Source organism: Kogia breviceps, chromosome 3 (genome assembly GCF_026419965.1).
Source record: "Kogia breviceps isolate mKogBre1 chromosome 3, mKogBre1 haplotype 1, whole genome shotgun sequence".
Classification (NCBI taxonomy): domain Eukaryota; kingdom Metazoa; phylum Chordata; class Mammalia; order Artiodactyla; family Physeteridae; genus Kogia; species Kogia breviceps.
The window spans coordinates 169,274,002-169,288,627 of NC_081312.1; the positions used below are offsets into that span (position 1 = coordinate 169,274,002).

At 45.6% G+C, this 14,626-nt stretch overlaps 1 protein-coding gene and 1 pseudogene across 1 annotated transcript in view; one reads left to right on the forward strand and one right to left on the reverse strand.

Moving 5' to 3' along the window:
* Positions 1-14,626, reverse strand: part of LOC131752394 (coiled-coil domain-containing protein 3-like) — a 101,209-nt gene that overhangs the window by 37,674 nt on the left and 48,909 nt on the right. The gene's annotated exons all lie outside the window — the stretch shown is intronic.
* LOC136793734 (large ribosomal subunit protein uL24 pseudogene) overlaps positions 5,102-14,626 on the forward strand; it is a 33,215-nt pseudogene continuing 23,690 nt past the window's right edge.

Here is a 14,626-nt window from a genome sequence, read left to right on the forward strand (position 1 = left end):
GGGAGTCATCACCTGGAACCACCCCACCCTTAACATTCTGCACCCATTATGCACCACAGCTTCCTAGAAGCAGTACAAGTACAATGTGCAAAGCTTGGGCTTTGATGCTAGACTATCTGGGTTCAAATTCCAGTTCTGTACTAGTGGGGAGACTTTGGACAAGTTACTTAATCTCTCCATGCTTGTAAAATGTGAAAAATAATAGTCCTTTCTCATACGGTTGCTGTGAGAGTTAAATGAGTTAATTTGCACCAAGAATCTAGAATGATGCCTGGCACACATACAGAGCTATTTATACACCAGCTTCCACTATCATCCTTCCAGATTGCTCATGCCATCACTTCCTTTGTTGGTCCTTGACTTCCTGAGGCTTCTCATCTCCTGACCTCTCCATTTTCTCCAAAAGTATCCATTTACTCCTGTCTTCACCTCCTTCCCTATCCAGCCACCCTCTCTCCCATGGTTGCTTCATAAATATTTGCTTAATGGATGAATTAATCAATGATCCATAACTTCAACTATGTTCTCGTCCATACCCTCAGCCCCGCTGCCTTCTTGTCCTTTTAATAAACACCCCAACAATACACCAGCCCCAGATCTAACCAAAGATCTTACTTCTCCCCTTCTACCCCCCAGATGTTGACTGCTTCCACTACAAATTTAGCATCTCCAGCTTCAACTCTGCCCAGTTCTTCCTTTATGTGTCTCAAGTCAACTCCCTTTGCTATCGCTCACAACAGTGATACCAGCCTTCAGTGCTCCCTCAAAGCCCTCTTCTCCTACCACCTCTTTCTTCACTCCTGGCAGATGACTTTGCTTCCTGCTTTACAGAGAAATAAAGACTTCCGTGCGTGTGTGTGTGCGCGCACGCTCACCTGTGTGTGAGAGAGAAAGGAAGCAATGAAGTGGGGCAGAATAAAGGCTCCTCAACTTTCTTCCCCGTTCCTTAAACATATCTGCATCTTCTAATCTCCCCGTTCCAGGAGAAAAGCTGCTCTTCTTTGGAGTGAGCTAAATTCCTACTCCAGTGCTCAATTTCCATCCAACCCATCCAAACTGTAGCTTTTAAGCTGCCTGAGGAGGAAGCTTTATATTTTATAATGAAGATTACTACTATGTAAAATAAATGGTAGAAATGGATCAATCTTGTCCAGATATCAGCTGGCCTCTTAGAATGAATTAGACACTCTGGGAAGGTCAGCTTTCTCACACGGGGCCACACAGAGACATACTGGAGATACCAACCAAATCATGAGAATTACCTAAAAGAACTATGAAATCAAAGCCTAGGCAATCCCATTAAGAGTGCCCCAAATCAGTAACTTTTTACAGCCAATGACTTAATAAAAATCTTAACTAATTGGCAAACCCAAAGAACTTCCTGAAAACAAAGACTGTTAGGTACCAGCACAGTTCATCAAAGTGAGATTGCAGGCCTTTAAAGATAGGATAGACCTGGCTCAGATGGATCAAATGCCCATTCCAGGGCCTTCCCCGTCTCCAGTGTTACTTCTGTGTGAACATTATCAGACCTAAATATCTGAAAACAGGCTGTTTTTTTTCCGACAAAGCAGAGAACCCTGCTGGCAGATGTTTTACAGAGAAAAGAAAATAGCTTAAAATACATCAGACTATTTCAGTTAAAGAAGCGATGACACAAAAAGAAAAAATAAGGCATCTGGAAAAAGAGTAATTGAAAGAATTTTTTCCCCTTAAGCCAAGCCCCAGTACACTGTTTCTCCTGGGAATGGGATTTTACAGTTGGGAAACGTGATGTGGGGCTAACTGCTACATTTCAAATATATTACTGGTGCACAGAAGGGCTGCAATGAAATGGTCTGCAAGGATTTCAAAGTCGTATAACCCTTTGAGAGTTACACTAATAAGATCCATGTTATGAACGAGCTTAGATGTCTGCAGAAGTCACCTTTGGGTCAGGGTGGTTCCCCATTCAAAGGGATGAGAATCGGATGTGGCTTAAGGAAGGAAGGTAATATACATACATGATGGAGGAAAGGGCCACATTCAGCCCACATCCCTTCCTTCTCTCTCTCTCTACTTACAGGACTTTTCCTAGAATAGCAGATCTCTCTCTTCAACCCTAATTTGAAGGTCATTGTTGGACAGGATTTGCCCTTCTTAGACCCTAGGTCCAATGCCTTAAATCACTGGGAGCACTAAATAAATATCTGGTGACCAACTGAAGACGAACAGGCCTGGTCAGAACTCAAGCCCTTGTCCTTAGGCCCGTTCATATATATCTTGTGACATTATGAGAATACTTGGGAAGCTGTGGGGCTGTGAGCAGACTGCAACATCACATTTGATTTTTAGGGCCCCTGGAAGACTCTTCTGGTTATTTAAATAGCAGAAGAGCCAAACACCACCGCCAACGGTCCCTCGATATGGGTTCTCTCTTTTCCTCGGTAACAGAATCCTACGAGAACTGTGTAACCGGGCACTGGGTTGACCAGGTGAGAACCCAAGTTTCCCAGCCTGCCTTGAGCCAACTGCAGCCATGTGGACAAGTTCTGACCACGGAATATGAGTAGAAGTGGTACGTAGAGTAGTATAATGTACAACTTCTAGGAAGTGCTTCATAAAGGTAAAAGCATGTCCTTCTCTTACCCTTTTATCCTTCCCGCTGGCTGGACTGCAGATGCGATGGCTGGAGCTGGAATGGACATTTTGGGCCATGAGTTGAAGTCAGTCACAGAGGCCATACACAGGGGAGTAACCAGATGGAAGGACCAGACCCCAGGGCACTCCATTCCAGTCTGGCCTGCCTACCTGACTTTCACATGAGTGAGAAACAAACCTCTACCTAAGCCTCTTGGGTTTTCTGATCCTTGACCTGAAACTAACCCTAAGAATACATAGTGATTTATATAACACGGCAGGACTGGGCTAGGTGCCATTCTCACTGGGAAAGAAGGTATAAAACAGACTCGTGCTTCTAACTCCGTGGAAGTAATAACCTGGCAGGACTCTTTGAGGAGGTCACATCAGATTCTTGGACAAAGACTCTTCCTTTAATACCAATATATCTGGGTTTTCTGACCAGGGGAACCAAGGACTTCTCTGGCTGTATATCACTATGAGTGCAGCCTGTCAAGCAATCAGGTGCTGACGTTAGGCTGAGGTTGTATACACATGGTGACTGTGCAGGCCCATCGGAATGGCGGGACATCCAGTGGAATGGACATCCATTGGAATGGCTGGGCATCACACTGTACCTGTTTCTGAGCACGCTTTAGGGGCACACACTTGTGCTCTCTCCTGGCTACAGCTACCCCTCACCCCTCATGCACCATCACGTCCTGTGCTCCCCTGGCTGTCTCCTCTCCAGGGAAGCCCCCTTCCTGCATCCACCATTCTCCTTATGACACAGATCCAGCCCCATCCCCTCCTGGAAGCTGGTCCTTTCTTCCTCCAGCTCTTACCTGCACACTGACTAACCCAAGGGCTCCCCCTGACAGGTCAGGACTCAAAACATACGTCATTGAATGAATAGATAAACTAAATATGTTCAATAAGGTCTCAGGCCTGAGAGTTCAAGCTAACAGGAAACTCTCTCCAAAGCACTCCCCAGAAGCCAGAAAGCAGTGCATATTTAAAAGAAAGAGAATCAGCCTGAGTCATCACTAGGCTGCTCTGTCCACAGGATTGTTTCACTTGAAAAAAAGAGGGGACACTGCCTGCTGGAATCCTAAGCAAGATCTGAAGGAAGGAATTCATCCCTCACCCTTTCAGATGCTAGCTATGGTGCCCGAGATCAGCTTCAGAGCAAACAGAATGAGGTGAATTGTTCTCTATTAAAATAAACAACATGGGGGGCTGCCCTGGTGGCACAGTGGATAAGAATCTGCCTGCCAATGCAGGAGACACAGGTTCGAGCCCTGGTCCAGGAAGATCCCACATGCCGCGGAGCAACTAAGCCCGTGCGCCACAACTACTGAGCCTGTGCTCTAGAGCTCGCGAGCCACAACTACTGAATCCCATACACCCAGAGCCCGTGCTCTGCAACAAGAGAAGCCACCGCAATGAGAAGCCCGCATGCCGCAACAAAGAGTAGCCCCCGCTCACTGCAACTAGAGAAAGCCCGAGAGCAGCAATGAAGACCCAACGCAGCCAAAAATAAATAAATAAATAAATAAATTTAAAATAATAATAAAATAAAATAAACAACATGAAATGCTTTAACACGCTGGGGTTGGTGAACCTCAGAGAAACATGCATTTGATTGTCATTTTCTCCCCTTATCCTGGATTTTCTGGCTAAATCTCCTGTACGCCATTAGAATAGAGAAGATAAACATTTCTCAACTTCCCACCTCACCGCCCACATCTGAAACCCTTAGAAGAACCCACACACCCCAAGCAGAGCCGACTGCACAAGTTCAGAACTGCAGTCCTGCCCAGGGAAGGTGTCGGTCATGATTGTTTTTTCACAGCTGACAGCGAGATCCTCTATAAGGAAGATCCTCTATAAGGAAGGGTCTGATCCCATTTAATGCCCAACTAGAGTAATTACGACCAGGCAGCCTGGGTCACCTCAGGAGGGTCAAGACATGCAAGGGGCATGTATGGCTGGGCTTCCTCAGTAACACAAAGACTGAGTGATCTATGGCTCAGTTTGTGCACAGTTGCTTGGATATCAAAGGCCAAGGAGGAGCTGAAACAATCCATCAACAAGTACTTAGTGAGAACTGGGAGAAATAAAGACAGTTGAAAACCCTGTGTCAGCCAGCAAGGAATGTTCACATTGACACAGTGATCCTTAGCCTGGAGGCCATGACCCAGTCACGGCGGGTTGTGAAATCAATTTAGCGGGTCTCTACCTACATTTGTAAGTAAATCAGGACAGAATAGAAAGTATCAGGGCAACGCTTTCATAACTTTGTGAAACTTCTGTTTTGATTCTAAAATGTTCTTCTTTGTGGGAGCTCCAGCCAAAAACGCGTGGGAGCCACTGCCTGAATAAATGATGAATAGTTCACGTTCTTGTGGGAACTCCTCTTTTATGTCTCGTGCACTCACCTTCTGTGGAATTCGACCCCACCTGCACAACCCCCAATATCGTTCTTCCAGCGTGTTCAAAGATGGCCACAATTATACCCTTTAATCAGATAACGGACGCAGGTGGAAAACAGAAAATGACATCCAGTGGCCACTCAGAGGACACGGCCAAAATGGCTGTGGCCAAATCAGGTAAGACCAAAAGGCAGGCTTGTGTGGTCCTCCCCAAACCTCCTATGTAGCCAAACAATGAACGGCTGCAAGTAGCTAGTGGGCGCCAGCTAGAGCAGCTCGCTGCTCCGTCCTCAGTCCCGGAAACAGTCCCTGGCACAAAGTTGGCCCTCGATAAATATTAGTTGAATGAATAATTCAATGAAGGAATGAATTAGGACAATCCCCAAAGCTCAAAAATCATGATGTAGTGACATGGACATTTACCTAACCCTACAAAGAAATCATGTTTCACTGAGGTGCAATAAAGATACTCAGCTAGACTTAGAGAACTGAGTTAGAACCAAGAGTATGTAACTCCAGCTTGAAATGCTCTGATGGCATCATCTGCACTGAACACTAACCTGGCCTGGGGCATCATCACTTCATACCCGAGCTCCCTCCTAGCTTTCTAGCTACAGATTCTGCTTCCCTCTCAGCCCATCTTGAAACTTCTTCTTTAGCAATAATGAACGAATTGAAACTCTCCGTCTCGTGGGACTGTTTTATGATTTGGTGCCACTGCATGTTCAGTGTCCTTTGCCTGAAATGCTAGTCTTCTCTGAGAGCCCGGCCAAATCGTCCCATCCTCCTTTAAGTCCCAGGTCAGGTATGATCTCCTCAAAGCCTGCCCTGATCACGTGCCCTTAACCCCAGCCTCTGCAGAGTAAACCAAGCTCTCATCCACACTACCTCTGTACTGCAGACAAATCCAGTACAATTGTTGTTTGGCTAATATCCTTTTGCAATTTACCCGGTTACGTGTTCTACCCCCCGACTGGATTTTGAGCTCCCTGAGGTCTACAGCGGCTCTTATTCAGTAAGTGTTTATTGGAGGTATAAATGAATACGTGAATGAATGAGTAAATCAGTCAGTCCTCCTGGACCCCTCCTGCCTACCTTCAGCCCATCTCGTCCTATGCCCATAAATTACGAGAAAATTTAAAAGATTAAAATATGTACATGCAAATAAAACACTGATACGGCCTGAAGCAAAAGAAAACTAGGAAGTCAACGGCTAACGGTGTAGACCACGGAGAAGTCATCGGTCTGTGACTCTGGCGCCACCGGTCTGAACGCGGGTGGGGACACTCTCTCCCGCTCCTCACGCGCTTGTGACTCAGGAAGAGCCTGGGGGGCTCGCGGCCACTCAGCCCAGGGAACGCTGCCCCCGAGAGAAAGGACCTCTCACGTGGGAAGAAGAAAATAAAGGAAGCCATGAAAGGGTCCAGGGCAGGGGACGGCAATCACTTCTAATAAAAGGCCAGTGAATAGATATCTTGGGCTTTGTGAGTCACACGGCCTGGGACACCACTCATCCAGGCCATTGTAGCCCAGAAGCAACCACACACAATCTTTAACGCCAAGCAAGGCTGTGAGCCACGAAAACTTTATTTATACACACTGAAATTTGAATTGCGTACAATTCTCATGTCGCAAAATATTCTTTTTTATTTTATTTCTTTTTTTTTTACATTTAAAACTGTAAAGACCATACTTAGCTCAGGAGCCATACAAAAATAGGCAGTGGGCCGGAGGTGACCAGCTGACCAGATGTGGCCTGAGGGCCGAAGTTTGCCGACCTGTGGCCTAGTGTGGAGAAATCATGCTAGGTGATAACATCTGAAAATCTTCACTGAGAAAACAAATACTGCTATGTATATGTATAACTGAATCACTTTGCTGTACACCTGAAACTAACACAACATTGTAAATCAACTATATTCTAATAGAAAATAAAAATTAAATTTAAAGAAGAAAAAGAAAACAAATACTGTTGTAGTTTACCCAGAATGCCCATGATCTGACCTACGCCAAATTATCAGTATTTCCAGAATTGGGGTATTTTAAGTCCAAACAAACACGATGCTCATAAAAGACTTCATCCAACTCAAACGTTTTTGATTTTGAATGAGCTTACGCTTCCTTCTGTGACACAGATTATTGAATGGGGTACTTAATATATATTTGCCCCATTAGGATCCAACACTCCAAAAAAATGAATATCATCCATGAAAGCAAATAAGGGACCCAGACAATCACAGTGCATGTGTCACCTGGGAGACTCCCAGGCGAGCCCTGCAGACGTCCATCGCCACCTGCCTCCCCGTCTTCAGCGTGTGGACCAGCCCACCTCGACCTCACCAGCTGTCACTCACAGCCCAGCATTTCATGCAGTCACCATGCACTGCCCACAGCAGCAACCTGTGCTTCAGTTGTTTTCGATGACTCATCATCTATTTTTAAAACGTTTAGAATAAGTGTATTTTGTTCAGACATGTCTGGTATTTAGACTCCTCAGTTGGTATACCAAATGGAGTTACATGTTCCCCAAATTGTTTACTTCCATTTCCCTAAGGAGTCACTGTAAGATTCCGTTGAATACTAAGCTCTCCTAATTCAAATAAAATATAACTTAATTCACTTTTCAAGGACACCTCTGTTAGGCAACGTGTAGAATTTCACTTAAGAAAACCTTACAACCTGCCCTCTGATTGGGATTCCACCCCCCGCCCCCAATCCTACTCCATCCATCACTTGATTCCTGTCTGAAAACACCACCTTTCGGAGGCAAAGCCCAGTTATTTCTAAGCCTGTCCACGGTTATTAGAGGGCAGGATGTTGGGAGTGAAGAGAGGGAGAAAAGTTTCAAGGGAGCCCCTGTGGCTCATCTGGTTTGTAACCAAGATGCAGATTCAATAACTTCATCCTTGTTTCTGTGACTTGTGACCACTGCATGTTGCTGTTCTGCCCGACCACCACAATCAGAAAGAAAACTTCCTCATCCATCATTCTATGCCTCTCAAGATATACTGGGCGATTCCTAAAACTCAGTATTATACTCCCCAGGCCATTTTCCTCCATCGAGCCTGTCTATGGAGCAGGAATATGGTTAAGATGGACATTAATGGGCCCTCCACCCAACACAGCTGGGGAGTCAGCACCCAGACCCAGGGGCAGACCCGAAAGCCACTCCTCACCCCCTTCTTCCTGCCCATGGAACCCTGATTTTATTCACCTTCCTCCTGGTTCCAGGCTCAGAGAAAAGGGCTTCCCCACCTCCAGGAGATGTATCTTGATGAGTCTAAGGTTAGACTCTACACTAATAGGGGAAATTACACTTCTTTTTGCCACAGTAAAAGCCTGGAGCTTCCGGTGGATTATCATGGGCCAAGAACACAATTCTGGCCAAGGAAATGACAAAGACCTCTTCCTGACGAAGCTCTAGTCAAGCTCCTCTGAATCTTCTTCTCCACTAGGCCTCAACCTTGTGCTGAAAGGACTAAGACTTCCGGCACAAACGATCTTACCCACTGCACCCCACTAAGGGACTCAAACAAACTCTTAACGCGGCTTCTAGCAGCCTGTGGTCATGTCCCTGGGTTGAACCAGTGCCCTGTGAGTTCCCACCAGAGAAACCTCAAAGCTGCCAAATCAATTTACCATTTGTTCCAGCCAAGAGCCCGATAGGCCCCTGACTCCCTTTTCTTAAAGCATTTATTTAAAAAACAAAACAAAAAACCTTACAATTGTAAATCCTTCTTCTGTCCCTTTGAGATGTATATGTATCTCCTATAACCAAGGAGTGTCCTTCTCAAGGACTTGAGAGCCATTCCTTTCAAATGTAATAATCAGGAAAGATCGCACCCCCCCCCCAACACACACACCCCTACCGTCCCCCTGTCTCCCAGGCTCTATGGGAGGCAGGAGCCTAACTTCTATTAGCATCAGTTAGTAAACCCACGTGGCCTCGTCACACTGACTAACCAGCGTGCTTTCTGTGATTTTTCTACCTCTCTGTCTGTGCTAGAGCCTCCGCTCATTCTCCTCTTAAAACTCACAGCCACCTCCACCCGGATCAGAGTTTAGCCCAGCTCTCCACATACTCAAGTCTCTTTCTCCTACTGCCATAGTACTGCATGAAGTCTGTCTTTACCGCCTTTACCTAATGTCAGGCTTTGTCTTTCTTTACCAGAAGCATAAGACTCTTAAATCTGAAGGGCTACCACTGCCACCTCACCCACATTAGTAGTAGTAGGTATACAAGCTACAAAGAGTAGGACTATGCCTTATTATCCCTTAGCACAGTGCCTGGCTTGTAATAGACACTCAAATACTAGTTACCCAAGCGTTCTATCATTTGCATATACAGGGGTCAGGGTGAGCCAAGGACCAGCCCATAGGAAACCATCTTTATGGACTTAGTATCTCCTCCACTCAAAAAACAGGATGTCAGAGCTGAAAGACATCTTATAAATCATCTAGTCCAAACCCCTCGGATTACAAGTCAAAAAACCTGAGCCTCAGACCGGGTTGGTGGTGTGGCCTAGATCTCAAGGCTGGTCAAGGTCAAGGTCAGGGCTAGGGCCTCTTCCCAGCCTGGTGTTTACCCCCTGCACCACGTAGTACCCAAAACACTTACAGGTGAGTCTTAAGGAAAATTAAAATGTTCCCTCCTTTCTTAAGGGTTTTCTCAGCATAACTGTACTGTCCTTGAGAGGGAAAAGCAATGAAAATAACAGACGTAAGATTTTTGAATATCTGTTGTGTTTTTATCCTCCAGTTCCACAGACCTTTGGGATTACTGCATTGTTTTTTAGTGTTTCATTTGCGTGTGTTTGGAAAGAGCGGGGTTGGGGGTGGGGGGAAGAGCCAGAAGAAAGAAAGACTGGGGCGAGAAAGAAGTGTCTGGGTACTGGTGCAGCAGAGGATGGAAATTCCCTAACCCTAGGTTCAAGGCTTATCTGCTTATCGGCCCAGAGAAGGCAGCTGCCAGGCATGGGAGATTTATAATGTGACATTCCAGCCCTGATCTCTGTGGAAGAAACAGGCCAAAGCCCACAATACTCCGTGTACGTCTGGTGCTTTTGTACCGAGCTCAACATCTTTTCCACCACAATGGCAAACTATGCAGAATAGAAACAAAGGGTGGGCGGGGGCAGCTGGGCAGTGGGGAGAGGCGAGAATTGTGGGAGATGACGCCAAGGCCCGTGAAGGGGGCAAGGCTGCACAGCCCTCCTTAGACCTAAGGGCCTGGAGAAGGCCACACTTTTCCGGAGTAACTGTGCTGCCCGAACTCCGCCCGCCACATCCCAAGCTTGGGATTTTCTGTCCTGACACCCAGAAGCAGCCCTACTGACCAAACCAATCAGGATGGAAAATGGAAAGTTTTCTATGGGGTACAAAGCTCTGTGCAGAAATGTAAGGGAGATTTTGGTGGTCTTCAGACTTGGTCTGCTTAGAATGTGACATCTCAGTGGAAGTTAAGTAGGCAGGAGGGGGAACAGAAGGGCCTAACGGCGGGGAAGAGCCCACAAATACCACCACCATCCCCTTGGCAATATGGATGCCCCCTAAGGTGCTGGCAGAGAGCACCACCATCCTGAAACAGCTCTGCGGTAAGCACGGGCTTGGGATCCCCTACACCCAGGCCCTGGCCCAGACTCTGCCCTCACCAGCTCGGTGGTTTCAACAAGCGGCTTCAGCCCGCCCTGTCTCAGTGTCCACGTCTATGACAGGAGAGTCCTAAGAGTACACACATCGCAGGGCTGTTGTGAAAACCTAGTGTCGCCAGAGCCTGCCGAGTGACTGTCACCCACTTTATCCGCTGTTCCCAGAAATGAGTCAGGAAAGGAAATGGCAGGTGGACCGACTCCTTGGTGAAGACCAGTATTTCCTTCAAAGCAAAGAAGAACCAGAAAGCCAAAGAGCATGAAACGTGCAGAGAGGGAAGACGCTTCCATCAGTCTTAAATTATCCGAGCTACAGTCTATGTAGCAAATCTATTCATAGGAATGGTCCTTGTGAACGTCGGGAAAGGCGTTGGCATACATAACTGGGGTGTTTTTTCTGTTGCTTCTTCCTCAAGGCTCTGGGACTACCGTATACCTGTAGCCTAGCTCCCCACTCCGTGTTTGCTCTAAAGCCTGGAGCAACTCGGGACAAAGGAGGGCTTTGCATTAGGAAGTTAATGGAAGCACCACAAAGGATCTCCCACTCCCAAGAAATCAGCTGAAATCAGTACAGTTTCCATTTCAACCTTGGTGATCCAGGTTTGCACTAAAGACCTCCTTAGGAGGCTTCCAAATAGTTACTTGCGGTCTCAACTTCAAAGGAAAAACGCCAGCCATGTAGAGGAAGACCCTCTGACCCCTCTTTGAGGGCACAGGCATGAAGAAACAGCTTCTGAGAAAGAAATGACTATTTGGATTTGTGGATGCTAAGTGTCAGACCAGATAGACTGGCAAACATCAGACTTTAGGAGGTTGATGATAAATAATGGAACGTAGCTTTCTGAGATTCAAAGTCAAATTTGATAAAAGGCCAAGAAGAAAGAAAACAGAAACTGCTGTTTTCACGCCAGAGTAAGAGCTCCAAAATTTCTCCCTGCCTTCTTTGGCTTCCCTGGAGTGGAAGGATTTGATATGATGAGTTCTACTGTCAGATGGACACCTACCCTTTAAGGAGATTTGCTTTGGATCTAAGGAAAATACCGAACCATCAGCAAACCCCCCCCCAAATCTCTTCCAGCTGTAAGAATGAAATGATGCATTAACATGAATGAGATTTCCCATTTAGAACTGGTTCTTCCTTTCTTCTTCTAAAGACCTGTAGCTTTGCAGTTGTCACCTGTTACATCTAAAATGCCATATCAAGTGGCCAGCACAAAAGCCTAAGTCCCTGATGACAAAAAAACATCATCAGATACAACAGGGAGCTTCTTAAGTCACATAGTGTGAAAATGAACTCCAAAATCATTTGGGATACACAGAATAAATTTTTTCTCAAGTAATGTATCAAACATGGACTAGGAAGATTATTTTTAGTTCTAGTTAAAAGCTTCAAGAAGCCAAGTTTTTTCTTTTCCTTTTTCTTGGCTAGAATTGCCATAGCTTTTATATGTTTCTTATGAGTGTATGTGTATGCTTTTCATAAATTTACACACAGATACACAACACACAACTTTCCAACTCCATTCTCCCATCAAGAGTAATGGAATCTAAGCTTTTTATTTGGTTAAGAGACCTCAGGCTGTGTTAAGAATACTTCTGCAGTTAAATACCACTTTCAACTAGTGAAAGAAAATAGCTGTGGGAAAAAGGAGCCTTCTGAGACTGGAATTCATTAACACATTGGACAATAGTATTTTTCCTTTATTTAGAAAGCTGCTCTAACTCCTCCCAAGATAAAGACGATGACCACCAAATATAGGCCAAGTGCTCACTCTGTCTCCTCTTTGGCTCTGAGAACCAACTAGATTTCCTTTCTTGTTTACCTTTGGCTCTCTCTCTTCTTTTACCACTAACAAAACAATACCATTCATAATGCTACTTTTTATTGGTATGGCACTCAGACTCATCAAATACATATATTCAGCACAATAAGCAAACACACAGTGGTGCCCATGTCCTAAGCACTGTTGAAAGAGTTTTGTATGTGTTCACTCATTAAACCACGTTAATTCAACATTCCTCACAAACAGGCGTCATGGTGATGGCTACCCAAGTCCTTCCTCCCTTCCCGTTAAATCCCAACTTTGTTAAAGTTCCACCCTTTTTCACATGGCCATTACTTCAGGAGGGTGTCCTAGCGGGTGGGTCCTTACTGGTCTAAGTTACGTGGCCCACTGGGTACAGGTATGTGACACACTTCTGGCCAAAGACACATGAGAGAAAGTCTGCTGGGTTGTGGGGAGGGGGAAGTTCATGAGAATAATTTTTTTGTTCTTAATAAAAGCTACACAGGAAGACAGAATGTCTCCCTCTTTTGGATCTTGCTGGGCCTGGAGTTGATTCCTTGAACTGCTGCAGCCTTCTTGCAACCATGAGGGAAGCTAGCCTGAGGACAAAGGCACCACAGAGAGAATGCCAAGCCAAGAGAGTCACCCAGAGGGGTCCGAGAGCCCTGACTGTACTGTTTCTGCAGCTGCCATAGCTTTTTTTTTGTTTGTGTGGTATGCGGGCCTCACTGTTGTGGCCTCTCCTGTTGCGGAGCACAGGCTCCGGACGCGCAGGCTCAGCGGCCATGGCTCACGGGCCCAGCCGCTCCACGGCATGCGGGATCTTCCCAGACCGGGGCACGAACCCGTGTCCCCTGCATCGGCAGGCGGATTCTCAACACTGCGCCACCAGGGAAGCCCTGCCATAGCTTTTGATTTCTTGCCTCATGTGATAAGACATTTCCTCATTGTTTTATTCTTTTATAAACTATTTAATCTAGTATTATTTTTTTTGTTATTATTATTTTAAAATTTATTTATTTTTGGCTGCGTTGGGTCTCCGTTCCTGCACCCGGGCTTTCTCTAGTTGTGGCGAGCGGGCGCTACTCTTTGTTGCGGTGCATGGGCTTCTCATTGCAGTGGCTTCTCTTGTTGTAGAGCATGAGATCTAGGCACGTGGGCTTCAGTAGTTGTGGCACGCGGGCTCAGTAGTTGTGGCTCGTGGGCTTAGTCGTTCCGCGGCATGTGGGATCTTCCTGGACCAGGGATTGAACCCATGTCCCCTGCATTGGCAGGAGGATTCTTAACCACTGCACCACCAGGGAAGTCCCTTCCTCATTGTTTTAAATTAGCTGAGTCCAGAGTTTCTCTCTTACTTGTAGCCAAAGGCATCCTTAATTGTAAATTAAGAGATGAAGAAATAAATAAAGAGTAAGAGGGCAAGCGACTTACCTAAAATCACACTGCTAGTAAATGTCTTAAGAACATGCAGGCACTAAGGGACTACGGTTTATACACAAAACCTAAGAAAAAGGGCTAAGAGAAAGACTTCCAAATACCAATGTTTTATAAATTATATGTACATATATGTTCATAATCACACACACACAGTCTCTCTCTCTCAAACATACAAGCACGTCACAACTAATCTTGAAATTATGGTTAGTAAGTTCATTAACTAGAGCTCAATATATATCTCTGACTCCTATCCCCAAAGATTATTAGATTTTGATGTTGTGTGAGAGAGAGAGAGATTATAGGTGTAAGTCACTGAAAGTGTCATAGGCACACGAGAAGGCGAATATACTCTCTTTTTATTAAACTCCAGTGGTTTTGACTCTTTAACAGTTTATCTTAGTAAAATCAAGTGATCGGCCACCATAGTCTAAGAATATAAACCAGGCAGTAATCTGTTGTTGTTCCTTGTTAATGCTTCTTTTCTCCCGTGATCCTGAGGCACTGACTCCTGGAGGCTAGCTGTGTGGGGATTTTGGCTAGAAGGAGGCATCATGCCAAAGAGAGCCCAACACTGGCTCTCCCCACGGAGAAAGCTTCATTACTACAGACGCTATAGAATGACACATGGAAAAGGCAGACTCCACACAAGCGCGACCCGGCATGGAATTCACTCTGGATGATAAACCATTGAGTTCTATGAAGCAAATTAAGAGTCCATTCT